General features: G+C 46.4%; 1 long non-coding RNA gene across 2 annotated transcripts in view; it reads left to right on the forward strand.

Annotated features, from left to right (window-relative positions):
• LOC112627928 overlaps window positions 1-17,775 on the forward strand; it is a 96,737-nt gene that overhangs the window by 13,871 nt on the left and 65,091 nt on the right. The window contains exon 3 of one of the 2 annotated variants that reach the window (XR_003120246.1): window positions 9,073-11,012. The exons of the other annotated variant lie outside the window; for it this stretch is intronic. This is a non-coding gene — a long non-coding RNA (uncharacterized LOC112627928). Of the gene's footprint in view, window positions 1-9,072; window positions 11,013-17,775 lie in introns of those variants that run through there. 2 annotated transcript variants of the gene reach the window in all.

The raw sequence follows: 17,775 nt of genomic DNA on the forward strand, positions 1-17,775 counted from the left end.
CTCCACCTTTAATGTTTCCCTCGCCTCAGGGCAGAGCTAGGACGGAAAGGTGGAAGTAGAGGAGATTCACTTTCAATACGGTCAAGGGAGCAACTTCCTGACAGTTTTGAGTCCTCAGAGAGAGATCTCTGTTCTTGGAACAGGAGAGCAGAGCCTGGCTGGTCAGCTGTTGGTGGCGGAACCACTGTCTCAGTCTGGAGGAGGGAGGAGTCATCATGCTGGGGGGCGGCTGGGGACCTGTGGACCTTTGAGGAAAGAATTCCTTAGTTAGCAGGGCCATCCTGACCCCTCTCGCTCTTGTCTCTCACACATGATCTATCACCACGTGGTGTTGATCCCACCCCACCTGCCCTGGCATCCTTCTACCTGCTTCTCTCCAGGCCACCAGCAACTCTCCTGTTGAACCTGGCACTGGCCATCTAACTGAGTGTATGACCTCTCTCGATTGTCTATCCACACAGCCCTCTGTAGGTCTTCCCAAAATACAATGTGCTCATACCTCACCCCAGCTCAGGACCCTCAGAGCCTTTCCGTCTGTAGGAAAAGGTGCTAAGAGACCTTCAGAGGTCTCTCTGCCAGTCACCCAGGCCCTCTCAGGGCCCCCAAAGCCTCTGGCAGGCCTTTTATATGTGCCTTTCCCTCAGCCCGGGATCTTCTCTGCCCTCTCTCTCTGCTAACTTTGTCTTCCCCTTCCAAGCCTGTACATTGCCTTTTCCTTGAAGCTGTCTTTGATCACTGCTTTTCCTCCATCCTCACCCCAGGTGACAGTGTGAGTCTCATGTCATCAAAGCCCCCACCTCTAGGACCTAGAATTGAGCCATGCAGTACAAGCTTTTCTTGAGTCTTCCAGGTGCCAAGAAGACTTGGCCAGACCACGCGGATGCAGAGATAAATGAGCCATGTTCCTGGGCCTGGAGGAGCTCTTGAGAACAGCATGGAGTGATGTGTTGGCCAAGTTAAGCTCAGGTGCTCTGGGGAAAACTACACAAGGAACACAGATAATCCAGACTGGGGGAGTCAGGGAGGGGCTTCCTGGTGGAACAAGTGATTAAATAGAGCTTTAAGGTCTCAGTGGGGGATAGGATATCAAGAAGGGAAAGAAGTTTGTGCTCAACTACAGCCCTGAGTGAGTAAGCCATGCCGGGCACTGCAGAATGACTGAGCCGAGGCTGCACAACCTTTGCTGATGGGTGCCGCGACGGGTGAGTGGGAAGGAGTCTCCTTGGAGGCCTCCCAGGTCTCTGGAAAGGCAGGAGTAGGGGATGCACAGGAGGACTAGGTATGGAGGGACAAGAGGGTAAAGAGGTTGATCAGGAACCTGCTTGATTTAGAATCCTTGTGGGATCCCTGAGTGGAAATTCCGTAGTGGGAAGGGCATCTGAAGTGGAGGGAACAGCATGAAAAGGCCAAGAGGCCAGACTGAAAGGGCCATAGATAGTGGGACAATGAGGACACCTGGCTGGAGTGTAGAGAAAGAGGAGGGAGGGACTGGTCAGCTGGAGGAGGTTCCCAAGGTGACTGTACCTGAAAGTCAGTTATGGGCCAGACGCTGTGCTAAGTGCTTTTTTGAACATTACTTTTTATCTTCCCGACAAACCTGCAGCAGCCTCATTTTACAGATGAGAGCATTGAGGCTCAGAATGGATAAAGGACTTGCTCAAGACCATGTAGCACTAGCCAGAGCCTTGCACAATAGGTGCTCAATATATATGTCCAAAGGGGTTGACTGACTGCATGAATGAATGAATGAATCAATGAATCAATGAATGAATAATAGAATTTAAGCGCAAGCACGCCTGACTTTCAGCTTGAGCTCTGTCCTGTCCTATACCTTGTTGCCTGAATTCTCTCCACCTCAAAAACAGTAACTATAATTCTAATGGTAAGAAGGGTGAATAACATAGCTTCCTCCTGAGCCTGAAGTGGTCGTGGCTTTGAGCAAAGCCCTCACATTCCTCCAAGCCAGGAGCTCATGACTACATGCTTCCCCCCTTCCGGAATCTTCCCTAACTCCTCCTGGGGCAGCTCCATGCCAGCTGCCCTTTTGAAAACCACTGTTTGCTTTCCCTGCCTCCAGTTTTATCATTTTCTCCAGGAAAATATTTGCCTTCCCATTATTTTAATCATGCCTCACGGGTCCAGCAGGGAGGCCTTGCAGAAGAATAAGCCCTGTTTCCTGTTTGCTGTACTGGGAAGACAAACAGGTTTGTTTGACTTACCTGCGTTTTCCCAGTAGGTGGACCCCTTGGAGCAAACACAGACTAGACCTTGGGCTTCCTGCCCCTTGGACCTGGAGTTGACTTGACTGGGGAGCATTTAAAATGGAAAGTGCTTCCCTTAAGCCAAGCTGGGGTGGATTGAGCTATTCTCTTTTGTTTATCACAGAGCATGGATTTCTCTTATCATGCACAGTGCCTGAACTGGAAGTGAGCTTCTCTTGAGTCCAGGAAACATTCAGTCTTCCTCAAATAGCAACCGAGCCCTGTAATACTTGAATGGATTGATCTAAGAGTGAGACTTCAAGATGAAAATATTCTAGAGATTAGGGGTGGGATTAAGTAGGGGCCTATGACCAGGGAGAAACTTGAAATTATTGGGGTAAAAATGACCCCGATTTTTGAAGCCAGACAGATCTGGTTCAAATTCAATTATAGGTGAACTACTTTTTATATGTGTGTTTCTAAGGATAGAGCTGTTGCTTCATTCATTCTGTGAATGTTTAGTGAGCACTTCCCAGGTGTCATCCCTATTTTAAGTGTTGTGATGCACCGGTGAACAAAACAAGTAATAATTTCTGCCCTTTGGAGTTTACAATCCAGTGGAAAAAAAACAGGCAAACATAAGACATAAGAAAAACAGGCAGCAAGTTAGAAAGGGATCAAAAAAAGTGGAAGAGGGCCAGGTGCGGTGGTTCACGCCTGTAATCCCAGTACTTTGGGAGGCAAAATCGGGTGGATCACCTGAGGTCAAGAGTTCAAGACCAGCCTGGCGAACATGGTGAAATCCCATCTCTATTAAAAATATAAAAAATAGCCAGGCATGGTGGCAGGTGTCTGTAATCCTAGCTACTCCGGAGGCTGAGGCACAAGAATCTCTTGAACCCAGGAGCCAGAGGTTGTAGTGAGCTGAGATCATGCCTTTGCACTCCAACCTGGGTGACAGAGTAAGACCCAGTCCCACAAAAAAAAAAAAAAAAAAAAAAAAGATGGAACAGGTTTAGTGTGATTGGGAAGGTGGTGTTGGTGGGTGAGGGTGCAGAATAAATGGGATGGTCAGGGTAGGCCTCTTGAAGAAGGTGATATTTGAATAACAACTTGAAGGAGGGAAAGTACTTACTTCCAGACATGTCTGATTCCAAAGCCCAAGCTCTTAAGCCTACACCACCTCTCTCCCGGTTGAATACCAGCAGAAAGCTGGACACATGGTAGTACTTGGTAAGTCTTAGTGCTTATCCCATCCATCTTCCTTTTAGAGTCTCTTGGGCATGCATCAACCGGGGAAACAGACAAGAGGGTGGTGGGTGGGGATCCCAGCAGGGCACCATTGCGAGAGCAATGTGTGGGCATAAAGTAGGGATCCTGGGGAGCAGGCAGTCACCAAGATGCCCATGACTGCTCTTAGGGTTGGAGTTCATTCAGGCTGGGGAGTAGAGTTAGGGTGGGGAGGGCTAGAACAGTTAGGGAAGGTAAGGCTCATCCATTGATGCTCACTGCACGCCCTAACTTTGCCCTGGAGGGAAATGCACTACACAAACATTTGTTGAGGGCCTACTAGGAACCAGGTGCTTCCCCATCCATGTCATTCTCCCAACTGTCCTCTGAAGCAGGCAATAGCATCTCCATTTCACAGTTAGAGAAACTGAGGCTCAAAGGTTGTAAAGATTATGTGTTGCTGACTGGCTTGAATATAGCTTTGGATATGTCTGATTTTATAGACCAGGTAATTTTTACTTTATAATCATGATCAATTTCTGATTGAATAGAAAATCTATCTGAACAGCTGCCAATGTCAGTATCATCCTCCACCTCACCATCAACATTACCAACATCACCATCACCATTAACATCACCATCACCATCACGGTCACCATCACCATTACTGTCACTGTCACCGTCACCATCACAATCACCATTATCACCATCACTGTCACTGTCACCGTCATTGTCACCATCACCAACATCACCATCAGCCTCACTCTCAATGGTTCTGTGATTACAGGCAGCAGGGCATGTCAGATCATCTCTCTCAGATTCAGCTTCCTTATCTGTGAAATGAGTGTAAGTATATCTACCCCAGAGGTTAGGAGAGGTGCTGAAGTACATCTCCTATTTCCTCCACTCCACCAAAACTGCTCTTTTCAAAATCATCAGTGACCTCTATAATTGTCATCATACTCGCCCTCCAAGAGCATTCAGTGCCTCTGACCACTTCCTCCTCTTGGCTTTGTGATAGGTGCTTTCTGATTTCCCTTCCAGCTCACTGATCCCCACCCTCCCTTTCTAGCTCTGTCTCATCTACTAGATCTCTAAATTTTTGAGTCTTACAGAGCTTTCTTCAAACAGGCTTTCTAACTGCTTCCTCCCTAGTCCAACCAACCATCGTGCTTCCCTTGAAATACTATAGAAACTCGACATCACTAGAGCATGGTCGGGGAAGCGGCCCTTAGAGTGGGCCATGGAGCACCCCCTGGGGAAGAAGGGTCCCTTCCTGGGCCCATCTGGAACTAACAGCACTCTCTTCAAGAAGGAGATACTGGGTCAATCCCGAGCAGAATTTTTCACAAGTAGTTTGTGAAGTCTCTGCCTCCTGAATCTGCATCCCTTTCAGCTTTCTGTTGCTTGCTGGGTCTGTACTATCTCAGGTGATCAGAGCCCTCAGAATTTTCCCACCCTAAACATGTTCACACTGAGATATCAGGGACAGTGGCCCACACTTGGTTTCTATTTAGCAGAGAACTAACAGTGTGCTATAGAGAGATCTCCAGTTAATGGGTGGGAACATTTGCAGAATGCTTTCCTGAAAACTGAAATAGCACCCCTTTGGGGGCTACTGTTTCTGCCTCCACATTGGGGGGTCTGTTCTGAGACAGATGGTCCCCTGTTGGGCTGTTCTCACACACACGAGCAGAGGAATTCTTTTAGGTCCTCTTGGCCTTGGGAGCATTTTGAATCAGATGCCAGGAGAAACAGATTGCCTACCCCTTATTCTGGGGGCTGTGGGTGGATGGCTTTGAGAGGAGATCTCTTCCAAGAATGTGTTTTCCCTTACATCTTCAGGATGCCATGCACTTCCCGCTCTGCTCTTTTGAGGCTGGCATAAGCATGAGAGTTGCTTGGGGAGGAACGTCTGTACCGCCTCTGCCCCACTGCTCAGGAGCAATGGCGGGTGAGTGAGTCACTTTTGGCATCCTCCTTTGTTCCCTGTGCGTAGGGCTACCCAGTTGGTAACACTACAATCTGCTCTCCACCGCCAGCTTAACATTCCTAAAATAGCTCAGTGTGATTGGGCCATTCCGTTGCTCAAGAACTATCCAGAGTCTTCCATTGCCCGTAGAATGAAGTCCCAGGCTTTCGTCTCACATTTGAAGTTGCTACCATCTGGCCTTCATTTACTTTTCTAACCATGCCCCTCATTCCTTCTCTACCCAAGGTCTTCCCTCCAGACAGTCAGGTCTACTCTCCTTTCCCAGAATGCCTGGCCTCCTGCCTGCATCCACACCATTCTCTTGTTTAAAATGCTGTCCCCTCTTTGTTGCCTGTATAAACTTCTTCCTGTTCTTCCAAACAGGTTTGAGGCCAACCTTGCAAAGGCCTCCTCTCCTTGGATGTCTTCCTTGATCCCTCCTTTCATTTGCCCCCTGATTCCATGTGACCACACAGAGGCCCTCTTGTGACTACTTACCTAGGTGTGGGCAGGGAGTGGAAGAACCACAAGGGACAGTACCCAGAGCTATTACCACCCACAGGTACTCCCAGCAGCAGGAGAGCTATTACCACTTCTAGGCCTGAAGAAGTGAGGGGAGGAAACTGGAACAAAACCTGGAAGGAGGAAGGCCTGCAGAGAAGACCACAGAGCTGTGACCTTCCACAGAGATGTAGTCAGCCTGGGGAGAGCTCTCCGGTGAGTCAGGACAATGAACACCCCTTGGTTAAGACCAATTGGAAGCCAGGGCACAAGGGAGCCCCTTAGAAAGTCTCTGCAGGGGCCGGGCATGGTGGCTCACCCCTGTAATCCCAACACTTTGGGAGGCTGAGGCAGGCAGATCACAAGGTCAGGAGTTCGAGACCAGCCTGGCCAATATGGTGAAACCTTGTCTCTACTAAAGATACAAAAATTAGCTGGGCGTGGCGGCGGGTGCCTGTAGTCCCAGCTACTCAGGAGGCTGAGGCAGGAGAATTGCTTGAACCTGAGAGGCAGAGGTTGCAGTGAACCAAGATCACACCGTTGTACTCCAGCCTGGGTGACAGAGCGAGACTCCATCTCAAAAAAAAAAAAAAAAAAAAAAAAGAAAGAAAGTCTCTGCAGGTCAGCCTGCCTGTATGGGCAGAGGAGTGAAGGAGTGTGGAAAGGAATCTGGAGGGTCGTAAAGAGGAAAGGGATTCTAGCTTTTACCTTAGATGTCAGATGGGTACATTGCGAAGACTTCGAATGTGACAAGTAGAAAGATTTCATAGGCTCAAGCTGTTCAACATCATTTCCCACATAAGAAAGTAGAAGCCCAGAGGGTGTTCATGCTGATCTGAGACCACACAGTAAGGTATTGTCAGAGATGAGACAGGAGGAAGTGTGAACCCCCTAGTTCATTAGTCAGTTGTTTCTTTGGAACAGAGGATCTGATAAGTTACACAATAAGAATCTGAGTTTTAGTCTTACTGGTCATGCTGGCTGTGTTTGGTAACTGGTGAGATGCCCTGATGGGAGTCTGTTTGCAAGTGGTGGCTGACAGTCCTCCATGGAAGAGGTGCATCCTGAAGGGGGAAGCCGCGGACAATGGTTTTACCCAGTGGTATGTGGATTGACATTATAGACATAGCATGGCAGTTGTTTGTTTGTTTGTTTCTTTCTTTTTCTTTCTTTTTTTTTTTTAGACCAGGTCTCGCTCTATTTCCTAGGCTGGAATGCAGTGGTGCAATCACAGCTCACTGCAGCCTTGACCTCCCAGGCTCAAGCAATCCTCCCACTTTAACCTCCCAAGCGGCTGGGACTACAGGCACGTACCACCATATCTGGCTAATATCTTAAAAAAATTTTTTTTTTTTTTTGTAGAGACGAGATCTTGCTATGTTTCCAGGTCTGGTCTCAAACTTCTGACCTCAGGTGATCCACCCGCCTCAGCCTCCCAAAGTGCTGGGATTACAGGCGTGAGCCACTGCGCCCAGCTGGCAGTTGTTTTTCAAGTCTGTTGTCCACCTGGGTTCCTGGACACCGTTTGAATGCTCTCCCATGGAGATCAGAGTGTGTGCGTGTGTATGTGCGTGTGTGTCTGTGTGTGTGTTTTAAGGGGAGGAATCTACAGTAGAATCTGAAGGAGCTCTTTCACTCATCTCTGAGTCACACTGAACTCCAAGCAGCACTGCTGTGGATTCCCCATAAGGGAGCATAACAGAGAGATGGCTCTCCCACACCCCACTGCGTTTATTATTATCATTATTTTTGAGATGGAGTCTCACTCTGTCGCTCGGGCTGGAGTGCAGTGGCACAATCTCGGCTCACTGCAACCTCTACCTCCCGGGTTCAAGTGGTTCTCCTGCCTCACCCTCCTGAGTAGCTGGGACTACAGGCGCCCACAACCACACCCGGCTAATTTTTGTATTTTAATAGAGACAGGGTTTCACCATGTTGGCCAGGCTGGTCTCCAACTCCTGACCTCCGGTGATCCGCCCACCTCAGACTCCCACAGTGTTGGGATTACAGATGTGAGCCACCGTGCCCAGCACCCTGCTTTGTTTTAATTCTCTTTCACCCGATTTCCTTCTCTCTCTTTTTTTTTTTTTTTTGAAAATTGAAGCAGTTGTGCAGTTTTTTGCAATGTTCAGACACTAATACTTATGATTCCTTATATCTCAGATCAAGCCGTGGGAAGGTCCGGGCAGGGAGTATGATATCCAATGGTCTATGGAAGGAATGCACTCAGGGAAGTCAAATAAATGGTCTAAATTCCCACAGCTGGAAAGGGATGACCAAGCAGTAGGCTTGACTCTGAAGACCATGCCGTTTTGATTTTACCGTATTGGGACTCTCTCCCTCTGCCAGCAGTTCTTTTTTCTGAGTCTTTTCCTATTCTTTTTCTCTCTCATCTCTCAACCCTTCCCTTCTTCACCTCCATCTTCCCCCATCCTCTAGATCTCTCTCTTTCTCTTTTTCCCCTCTCCCCACTCTTCTGAAAAGCCACAGCTTCTCTCTGTTCTAATATGCCTAAGACATCATCCCAGGAACTTTCTTATGTGCTTCTTGACACCCAGAGTGACTGTACACAGGTGGGAAGAGAAGCTAACTGGTTGACTTTCTGCTACTTGTACCAGCCAAGGGGCTATTTGCAGACAGTACATAAAAATGACCAAGCACCATAAGACATTGAGCAATCTTTCCTTGCATCAATTAGATTCTGGCATCTGCTTACTGTTTAATTATCTTTTGACCGAGGAAATGGAAAAGTTGACAAATAGTTTAACCCAACAAGAATCAGGTTCCTTATTTTTCCCGCTTTGTGAGCATGTTTTTAGAACACCGATCTGCCAACATCTCCTAGTTTCTCTGGGGCACTGGCAAAAAATACAGATAAATATTTATGTTCCATGAACTCAAGATGGTTTTCATATTGTTTTCATGTTTAACTGATTTCAAATGAACGACAATGGCTCTTCATGTGGTTACAAGAATTTGCCATTAATTTTCACTTGAAATTGGATGCAGCCGGTATACATGCCTACACCGTATTCTAGTTCTTAACGATTTGTCTTCCAAAAATATAGGCTGCTTCCCACCGGCTGATTGGCACAGCAGCTTAGTGAGGGCATCGATCTCCTATTACATGTTAACAAAAATTAAATTGAGAATATCACCCTATTTCAGAGTGCTTTGCATGTAGCATTTGAGGCAGGCGACTGGGACATTGAATGAAAAGCCTAGGGGAGGCAGGTTCAGCATGCCACCCTTTCCTGGTTGTGAAGATGCCAGCTCCAGCTCCAAGCAGGTGACAAGGCTGGGTGGTCAGGGGACAAGGGAATGGGGTTCGAGGTCTCAGAACATTTTTAAAAACTTCCGTTGTCTTTGTAGCTTGGATTTTGGGAGCACCAGGGTAATGTTCTAAACCTCTTTGTGAGGTTTAAAGTCTTCTCTCCCTTGGTCTAAAATGTTCAAGTGGATGGTGGAACAGAGAGGTGACATGAAGATGAGAGCTGAGCCAGAGGAATAGGATTCTTCATCTTTGGGGACGTCATTTAATTTTGGAAACACTCAGTTTCTGTTTAATCAGTGTAACCATATAATTTGTTGAACACTTTTGAAGGGGTGAGTGTTAAATTGGATAACATATTGGGAAAATGGGCTTAAACTGGAGATAAGGTCGACCTATGAATAAAGAAGAGATTAGGCCACATAGTGGTGGTGAGGGGTGGTAAGTAGGTTTCATACCCATGGTAGTTACAAAAGAGTAATCAGGCTTTCTGGACTGCATTGTGGAGGGGATGGTGCAGCTGCTCTTAAGCACCGTGGAAGAGTTTCCTGATTGATTAGCAATGTCTGCTCTGGTCTCTGGGAAGGATGGCTGTACCCTTGCAGGTATTCACCATTCCTGGATTGGGTGTCTTCAAGAGCCTTTTTAATTCTATTTTTGTAATAAGAATAACTGAGAAGTGAATGAAGCCTACCTTCTTACTTAAATGCACTGGAGGTTGAGACCTGGAAAGCCAGACTGAGAGGCCTATGGCAGTGCCTTTCCAGCTGAATGTGTACACTTCAAAATTGTCAAAATGCAGATTCTGAATCAGAGGTCTGGGCTAAGGCCCAATAGCCTCAATTTCTGTTGAGTTCCCAGGTGATACCGATGCTGCTGGTCTGTGGGTCACACTGAGCGACAAAGACCTAAGGCAGCATCCTGAACCTGGGCCAATGCCCTTTCACTGCAGGCTCAAAGCCTGCAGAAGAACCGGTATATATGCTACTTTCCAAAGATTTTTTTTCTGCAGGTCATTTAAGTGATTCCTCCAGACAGCCTTTTAATGTTTGATAGATTATTTCCCGTCCCCATCACCCATTTTTTTTTTTTTTTCCTAAATGTGCTTTTCAGGTGCAGCAGGTTTCAGTGCCTAGCCCAAGGGCTATAAATGGCAGAGTTGGGACTCACATTTAAGACTTTTCCTTCCCCAGGTGGCCCTTTGAGCACCTAAGTGGCAGGCCTAATTATAGAGGTAATGTTTTGAGTGCCCTCAGCTCAAATGGGGCAGCTTTTGGAGCAGCGCCAAGGGATTGTACTGATGCTAAATATGCCTTCATATCACATCAGAAGCCTAAGCTTGCCTTGTGACTCCCCAGCGCCACCATTTCAGCCAGTCATTAAGGCAGGCAGACAACATCTTACAGTCCTGGGTTCATGGGAGCCTTCTTTGTTCTTATGAGGGTTTTAGAGCCAGAATGACCTGGATCAGAATCTTTCCATGTCATTTGACCTTGAGCAAGTTACTTAATCTCCCCAAATTAAAGTCCCTTCACCTGTAAAAAGGCATGTTCTTGCTGGGTGCGGTGGCTCACACCTGTAATCCCAGCACTTTGGGAGGCTGAGGTGGGCGGATCATGAGATCAGGAGTTTTAGACCAGCCTAACCAACATGGTGAAACCCCCTCTCTACTACTAAAAATGCGACAATTAGCTGGGCGTGGTGGTACACACCTGTAATCCCAGCTACTCAGGAGGTTGAGGCAGGAGAATTGCTCAAACCCAGGAGGTGGAGGTTGCAGGGAGCTGAGATCGCACCACTGCACTCCAGCCTTAGCGACAGAGGGAGACTCCGTCTCAAAAAAACAAAACAAAACAAAACAAAAGCACATTCTTGCCTTTCAGCATTGTTGGGAAGATGAAAATAAACAATGTAGTAAAATGCATGGCGCAGGGCATAGCAAAGATGGAACATTTCGTTTCTCCCCTTTGCCCTTCAGAAGAACTGTAATGCCTTACTGTTGCTATTCACTGTACAAATACAGTGTAACTATCCCACATTTTTCTTGGCACAGTGGTGTACTCCACAATAATGGGTTCAACCTTTAGGTAGTGCCTTCCCTGTATACAATAAAATAGAAAACTGTATTTCTTTACCAGATATCATTCTTTCATTATATAACACACAAATAACTACTTAAACAAACTTCAAAACTTATACTCTAAAACATGTCAGCACCAAAAGCTATGCAGGCAACACAGACATATTTGAAAATTAGAAGCAAACTTAAAATGTCTCCGTTGTGATTGGGCATTAGCAAAATCACCGATCAGTTTCGCAGCTTCTGCTGCCATGTTTCCGCAGCGAGTGGTGTTAATTCTGTTACACGTTGTTGTCACAGAGTGTTCCTTAAATAGTTTTTAATTGGTTTTAATTTGGAGAAAAAATGTTATGCTGAAGATACAGGGGCAGGGATTGTCAAAAATAAAATTAACAGATAACATTCTACGGAAAAACTTGGAGACATGCTGTGTCATTGTATACTCTGTTAGCAAATGTATGGATGCTTTTCATTTTGTCAGTTTCACATGTTAATGATTTTCACAGAGCAGTAAGTTAATTGGTAGTGCTTCCAATGGATCCCTGGAATCTTTCGTTTTCACCTCCTGTGCGTTCTTCACAGCGGACTTTTCATCCACATGAATTAATTAGGATGGTGGAAAAAAATGCCATCAAGTCAGCAGTTGTATTTAACCCTGAAATCTTAGGCCTATTTAGGTAATCAGTGTTATCAATTATTCATGAAAAAAGGTAAGCAAATATAAAATCCTTCTTTTAAAAAAATCTGCTGGAGCTCAAAGTACTGCCATCCTGATACTCAGCAAATCAACAGGTGGAGGCAGATGATGTAAATGATGCAAAAATCTTTTCATTATTATGGTATCTTGGCAAAATTTTAGTCAAAGCAGTCTCTTTTTTTTAAATTTGGAGAATATAGTCAGATTTTTTTCACCTATCTTTTAAGATATTAGCATAGTTCTATATGTATAAATGCATAATTCTATTAAAGAATTATGCATCGCTTCAGCTAAGGGAGCAACAGCCGCTCTGACAGCTCTGACTTTGCAAATGCCAGCCAAGCGCCCACATTCTCTTGGCTATAAAGGCAGCAGAGGTCAATATGCTTTCCCAGGAGTCATCAAGTATTGCCAAGGAATAGCCCCAATTTCATTGCATATCACATTTCAGGCATGCCGTACTCTGTTCAAATGGCATCTGGTGTAAAATATGTATTAGAAATCGCTTTTTCCCAAAATTGAGAAGATCTGAATTATGCAGGGGGAAAACTGACAAGTACAGCGATACTGTGATGTGTCTGCACTTATGTATATGTAGTATGTCCTTGCATTTGCTTAGCCAATAGGGTACTAAGAGGTGGGATTTGAATGTTCCTGTCTAACAGACAGAGTATGTATTTATTAATAGTTCTCCATAGGCCATTGGCTACAGAAGAGATGTACTCGAATATTAATGATATTCTCATTTGATTGTCATGGAAGCCAGAGTGGAATTCTATTCAAGTGCAGTTTTTATTTATACTCCAATGGTGTCATGGGATTTAAAAATCAGTTGCCTACATGATAGCCACAGCTAGTACTATAGAAGCTTTAAACTCTCAAGGGCTCCTAGTAACCCATGGCCCTGAAACAGTGCACCATCCCAGCTTGACGTGGATTCCTTAGTTTCCTACTTTCACAATTATCAACTGGGTGATCAAGGCCTCCACAGCCTGGTCCCAGCTTCAGCCCAGATCCCCACCTAACAAAGCCCCTCCCCAGCCCCACTGTGCTGGCCCTCCTGAGCAAGGCTTCTGTCTTCTGCCACTGCTCCTGCAGCCTTGTGTCTGCTGTTCAGGTTTTCTCTGCTCCTCTGCCTGTATCAATCCTGCTCATCCTTTAAGACGCAGTGTAGACCCTGTATCAGTCAGTGTCCTGGCAAGAAACAGCTGATGCATCAGAAAGGGGTTGGAAGAGAGTTAAGGAGGGATGCTTTATAAGGGAATGGCCAGGGCACAGCAAGAGCAACATGAGATGTTATAGCACCCTGGGACAACTACAGTGGGGAGCTGCTACTGTCCCTAGGTTGGAAAAGGTGAGACGCGGGAGCTTTTACTGAAACCACAGAAGGCCCACAGCTGTAAGTGAGGACTGCCTGGTGGGAGTCATGGCCTTCGCTGGAGGAAACTGTTCATTGCTCACCCTCAGCTAGGCAGAGTAGAAGCAAGAGGAGTGCAAACCCTACTCTTTCCTCTTGCTGCGCATCCCCTGCTGCCCATCAACTGTGGCCAAACCCAACTCTGAGAGGGAGGACAAGAAGCCCCCCGCGAGGCCCTTATAGGTCAGCCTCCCAGCCAGAGCAGGGTGGAGAGGGACAGAGCCTGGATTGGGAGGGGACTCCTCTGCCTTCTCCCAGGAGCACCCTGATGACTCCAGCCCATAGAGGCCTCTCTTCTCTGAAGCCCAGAGCACTTCTGATTCGAATGCACACTCGGCCTGACTAGCTGTGATGTGTCTTCATGTTGTGCCGCAAGGTCGTTGCTCTCTTGCATTTTCAGTTTGCCTTATGCTCCCCACTGACTATGGAAGCTCCTTGAAGCAGGGGTCTTCACTTATTCTCTTTGTGTTTCTCATATGGAAACAAGTAAATACCTGGAATGTCTTGCTTGTGTCAGTTTGGAACATATTGTTCCTTTGTTGCCACTCCACCCCACCCCCAACCCAAACACACACCTCCAGGACATCAGGACCTGTGCCTGGTGGATTATTCTTGGTAGAAGGGTGGGTATTGAGATAAGGGTGAAGAAGCCGGGGGTCCTGGCCCTGGTTTGGGGAGTTTTCAGCAGATGCAATAGGAAGCCAGAGCACAGGGTCAGAGAGAAGTCGAGGACCAGACCCAGGAGGAGCTGGGTGAGGTGGGCAGAAAGTGTCCCCAAAGCAAAAGGGGAGGGAGACAGAGACTGACATGGGATATCAGTTGGGAGTACAGGGCCAGGGGACCCAGACAAGTGAGTTACCACTAATGAGACACTGGAACTGATGGGGAGGGGCTCAGATGCAAGGTTAAACAGGGTGCTAACGGTAGTCTAGCCCTGTACTGTCCAATATGTCAGCCATTAGTTACATGTGGCTGTTTAAATTTAAATTAACTAAAATTTCATAAAATTAAAAATTCAGTTTCTCAGGCACACTAGCCACATTTCAAGTGCTCTACTGTGTTGGCCAACGTGGATGCAGGCATTTCCATCATTGCAGAATCTCCTACTGGACAGCCTGGTCCAGAGCATCCTAGAGATTTTAGGGTCCTAACAATGCTAAAAACATACCTGTTTGTTTGATTTGACCTGGTCTTATCTGTCTCGATATCAAATACCTAGCTCCCAATCTTCACTTTACTAGTGAATAATTGTGTGATAAGTCCCCAAACCTCAGCTTTCTCTTCTAGGAAATGAGGCGAATGACAAAGGACTAACTGAATTGAGAATTTGAAGGTGTCTTGAATGGCCATAGATACAAAAGAGGAGCTCTCTAATAAATATTAGTTCCCAACCTCCTGTCGACCGCGATAACGATATGAACCAGCACTTACTGAGAGCTTGTTCAGCTGGCACTGAGCTGAACTGTGATCGCCTTATGCAATTCTCATAGTAATTCTGTAAGAAGATATTATCACTGTTCCCATTTTATAGATGAGACAATGAAGCCACAATAAGATTAAAACAGTTGCTCAATGTCACATAGTGGTGGAGCCGAGTTTCTTTATATTTGATTAAAAACTGTCAAACATTGTTCTCTGCTGTTTCCTATAATATCTTATCTTCCCACTTAGGCCATTAAAAACATCTTAGGCTTCATTTGAATCTTGCAATGTGCCTGACGCGGGCCTGGACTGATGCTCAGTTGCTAATTGGCATATCAGTTCTGATAAATTTTAATTAAACATTTAAACTTTCTTCAGCGCTGATTATTGACTTTAATATTTAAGTGCATACTCACCAATGAGGGTCTTGACAACCAATCCAAGAGTGTTCAATTTCCATCTTTAATTTGGTGCATTACTTGCAGAAGGCTTTAGATCCTGGAGATTTTAGAACCACCATGCTCTTGGGTGTTGAAGGAAAAGGCTGGTTCCTGTTTGGCGGACTCTAGAAACAGAAAGAAAGTAATGGAACACTGCCTGGGTTTGACTGTAAGCAGCCTTAAGTTGGAATCTGGTGTGCCTTTGGTTATTTATACTCTTGGAATTTCAGTTTCTTTACCTGAAAGAGACAATGTCCTACTTCTCCTGGGGGTAGTCTCAAAGACTGAATGGCTCTATAAAACTTCACCCAGTGCCTGGAGCACAGATGCTCTCAGCAGACATACTCTTGTCCCCACCCCAGAAAGCTTCCAGGTCATTCTGATCTCTCTGGTGAAAGGGAAGGATCTCTTATTGTCCGAACCACAGGCATTTAAAGAAGCTAAAACTGTGTGTCCAGGAGATTATGCTGATTATATTAATTTCTACCTTGATTGTTACATAACGCATAGATTAACTAGAACTGCAGAGGGATGGGGAGATGCTAAAGTGACCTCCTAGTCTCCCCCAGCACTGTGCTCTGGGCTGCCTACCTCCCTGCCTGACATGGGTGGCCCTAGTGCCCATCGGGTCTTCTTACCAGGTCCTGGCTGAAGATATGAGGGAGGCCTAAGGAATTCCTGGTCTGGAACTGAGATGGTTTAAAGGAAAAACATATGAGAACCTGTGTAATATTGGGGTGTGGGAGAGGTGATAGGGCTGAGAGGCACCGAAGGCAGTGACTCATGGTAGTTCTGCAGCCTGAGGTTGTTAGGTGGCATCAACCTGGAGAGAAACCTGGGGCTCACCACCCTTTCCCAGCCGCCCCCTATGTCAATTTCTCAGCAGGTTGCTGTCTATTTCCATGGGGAGACATTTCTGTTATTTCCTCTGGTGAATTCCAGCATGAACTAGTCTCTCCCTGGGTTGTTGCTTGGGGCTTGGGGGGTGGGGATTCTGAGCACCCCTGGGTGGGAGTCACCATGTTGTCTGAAGACACCACGTGACTAAGTGTTAGACTCAGCGACCTCATGTCCAAGAAGGTTGGGGTGTGGCACTTTGGTATGGAAATTACTAATTTTAGAGTCAGAGTCCCCTGGGTTCCAGCCTTAGCTCAGTCATTTGAAAGCTGTGCCTCACTGAGCAGTTACTTCACCTCTGTGACATTTTTGGAACACCAGCTTTGTATTGGGGTTTTCACAGGAGTTATGTCTTCTAATTCTCACAACCAGCCTGATGTAAGGGATGTTATTCCTACCTCACAGATGATGAAAAACTGAGCCTTCAAGAAGTGAAGTAACTTCCTTCCTTCCTTCCTTCCTTCCTTTTTTCCTTCCTTCCTTCCTTCCTTCCTTCCTTCCTTTCCTCCTTCCCCCCCTCCTGACTTCCTGCCTTTCTTCCTCCCTTCCTCTCTCTCTCTCTCCCTTCCTGCTTTCCTGCCTTCCCACCTGTCTGCCATCTTCCCTCCCTCTTCTCCCATTCTTGATCATTCCCACTCTTTCTTTCAAACATGTTTTCAGTGCCTGCTAGTTTCACCTACATGATCATCTTTAAATATATTTTTTAGTTCAAAGACACCTACTTGAACTGCTTTCTAGCCTCCATCTGGGACGTGCTCCTTTGGGTCCAGACCAGCTCTCTTCTCCCAAGGGAAGAGGAATGGCTCTCACAGAGGAGCTCCCTTCTTCCACAGAATCAGATGCTGCCCTCGTGGCCAGTTGGGTTCCCACCCACCTGATTCTGGAGCCCTGGACCAGAGCTCTACGTTCACCATGGGAAGAGACCTTGTGATAAACCACTTCTGAAGGCATGGCTTAACTCAGGATGCAGGTGGACAGTGGGTCACTGCCAGGCTTGGCCACCACACAGATCCCCTTGGACCAGGAGATAAGGTTTCAGGCTCCGTCGAGGACATGAAACAAAGCAATGGAGAGGAACAAAACAGGAGACCTAAAAAGCAAGTATTCTTGTCCCTTGTCCAGACTTTGGAAACATTTTGTCTTGAGAAAAATCTGACTTACAGAGTGGACTTGGGGAGGGGGCTGCAAAGCCAGGTTGGGGAGCTTGGTAAATACCAGAGAGTGAGCCTGGTGGGAGACTCTGTACTTCTAGCTCTGAAATGACTGTGGGAACACGAAAATGATATTGTTTTTAATCATCTACCAGCACATGGGAGGAGAGAAAGTTCTGGGGTTTCCCTCTCTCTCCTTTCTTCCTGAATTGAAGAAAAGCTGGGCCATTTGTCCTGCTCTGGTTTCCAATACTGTCTCCTGGGTCCTTAGGAGGTGCTAAGCAGAGTGGTCAGTACACACAGAGGGTGTTATTTCAGCCTCAGGTCATGCTAATGGGAACTAGAAACCAAGTCTTACCCAAAGCAGAATGAAATGCACACCTCACATCATCATCGTATGGTTTGTTTTCAAAGAAAAACCTTTATGCCTCCTTCCTTCCTTCCTTCCTTCCTTCCTTCCTTCCTTCCTTCCTTCCTTCCTTCCTTCCTTCCTTCC

Source organism: Theropithecus gelada, chromosome 7a (genome assembly GCF_003255815.1).
Source record: "Theropithecus gelada isolate Dixy chromosome 7a, Tgel_1.0, whole genome shotgun sequence".
NCBI classification, from domain to species: Eukaryota; Metazoa; Chordata; class Mammalia; order Primates; family Cercopithecidae; genus Theropithecus; species Theropithecus gelada.